Source organism: Nansenia antarctica, assembly GCF_963989245.1.
Source record: "Nansenia antarctica genome assembly, chromosome: 2".
NCBI lineage: Eukaryota > Metazoa > Chordata > Actinopteri > Argentiniformes > Microstomatidae > Nansenia > Nansenia antarctica.
In genome coordinates, this window is record NC_137675.1 from 6,635,730 (window position 1) to 6,638,229 (window position 2,500).

The 2,500-nt window shown below is 38.9% G+C and overlaps 1 protein-coding gene across 1 annotated transcript in view; it reads left to right on the forward strand.

The window, feature by feature from the left end:
• Positions 1 to 2,500, forward strand: part of LOC308149727 (caskin-1-like) — a gene marked incomplete at both ends in the record, with an annotated part of 58,742 nt that overhangs the window by 14,947 nt on the left and 41,295 nt on the right. The window lies entirely within an intron of this gene.

Sequence of the window (2,500 nt, forward strand, 5' to 3'; positions counted from 1 at the left end):
ACAACCACACATCATACACGCTGTGTACAACCATACATCATACACACTGTGTACAACCACACATCATACACACTGTGTACAACCACACATCATACACACCATGTACAACCACACATCATACACACTGTGTACAACCATACATCATACACACCATGTACAACCACACATCATACACACCATGTACAACCACACATCATACACACTGTGTACAACCACACATCATACACACCATGTACAACCACACATCATACACACTGTGTACAACCACACATCATACACACTGTGTACAACCACACATCATACACACCATGTACAACCACACATCATACACACTGTGTACAACCATACATCATACACACTGTGTACAACCACACATCATACACACTGTGTACAACCACACATCATACACACTGTGTACAACCACACATCATACACACTGTGTACAACCACACATCATACACACTGTGTACAACCACACATCATACACACTGTGTACAACCACACATCATACACACTGTGTACAACCACACATCATACACACTGTGTACAACCATACATCATACACACTGTGTACAACCACACATCATACACACCATGTACAACCACACATCATACACACTGTGTACAACCACACATCATACACACTGTGTACAACCATACATCATACACACCGTGTACAACCACACATCATACACACTGTGTACAACCACACATCATACACACCGTGTACAACCATACATACATCATACACAATTCATTCACATCATCAAAAACACAATCAAGAAACATTTTTTTCAACCAAAAAGTCCCTGATCAAAATGTTCAATTGGCTGAGCGGCATCAGAACACATGTTTGTTCTAGATTGTTCCAGCAGTGAGTTAGGAGTTATAGGACGCATCCTCTCTCACCTTTGTGCCAGATATGATTGGCCGGTTGGCATTATAGGTTCAATTCGAAAAAGTTAGTAACCCTGACATCATAGATCACACTGCCCAATCACTGGGTCCTATAGAGTCATCATCCTTCCATCCTCCCAGGGCTTATGTCAAATGACTACTGACCAAGACAAGAGACAAGATATGTTACGAGAGAAACATGAAATAATATTATGACACATGGGCTGCCTATAGGGATGGGGACCGAGAGCTGGGGGTCCAGTTGAGAACCGGTAACAAATTGTTCGATCCATCGGAATCGTACGCCTCCAAGGTTATCAACTCCTTTTATCGATGCTGGCATGTTTTTCTGACACTCATGTCATGAGGTCATAATCTGCGTCTGACGTCAGACTGCAGTGTAGTATCGGAGTGTAGTTGTATTTAGTCGCAACAAGGACAGTACTCAAGCACTCTTCAAACTTTGTTTGAGAAAGCTGATGAAGTCGCAGGTTATCTATTTAAAATGTGACAAACCAAGTCAAAGGAAATGCAACGTCGTGGATTCTAAATGGTAGACGACATGCACGTCGCTGCCTCTGAATATTATATTATAATAGTGCGCCGATTGATACTTTGCGCTCCGTGCCAGATAGTGCTACCGATGTGTTAATGTTTCTTTGTCTCATGTGAGGTCAAGGAATCGTGCATTTATGTTATTCATATCTCGCAGTAAGTTCTATAGTATCTCACTTGAAGTTGTATGTAAATGTTCCTTTGGTTTATTATATGGTCATTTGGTAATTATATTATGAAGTTACTCTTCCAATTAATGAGAAACTGAAAATATATTTTAATAAGTAAAATGCATAGTTTAATATTATCAGTATGTATAGCATAATGATACTGCTGGCTGCGCTATAGCCTCTTTTCTAAATAGGACAGACATCAGTCTTCACATGATATCGTTTAAGCCACAACTTCTAAATTCTAAAGAAGAATTGTTTGTTTTATGTGTCAGTTACATTTGATTTGATTTGATATTTGGTTCAAGATGATTCCCTTTTGAAAAGGAGTATTGTCATTTATTCAAATGTAACTAGGCATACATTACTATTTTTCTAAAGAGGAATTGTTTATTTTATCAGTCTGTTTTTTCGAATTAGTTTTCCAAGTTATATCCTTTTAAGAAAAGGAACATTGTAACCCATTTTAACATGTTCAAATGTTATTAGGCAGATTTTCTAATTCTTCACTGTGTTCAGAGACACAGATAATAAAACAGCTATGTTGACACTGAAGACCTGTGTAGGCCTACTTTTTTTCCACACAGAAAATTGATCAGGAATCGATAAAGAATCCGACTGAGAAGCAGAATTGATAATGGCAGCAGGATCAATAACCTCTGATCAGATCCCATCCCTAGCTGCATACCAAAACCTTTCAAATGCATCTTTTCCATACCTTCCTTCTATTCTTTCTTTCTTCCTCCTTTCCCTCCTTCCTTCTTTACCTTCTTCTCTCCTTCCCTCCTTCCTTGCTTCCTTCTTTCCTTCCATCCCTTTTCCTCATTTCCTTCCATATTCAACCTGAGTGCTTTAGAATGGGACTCATAATCCACATA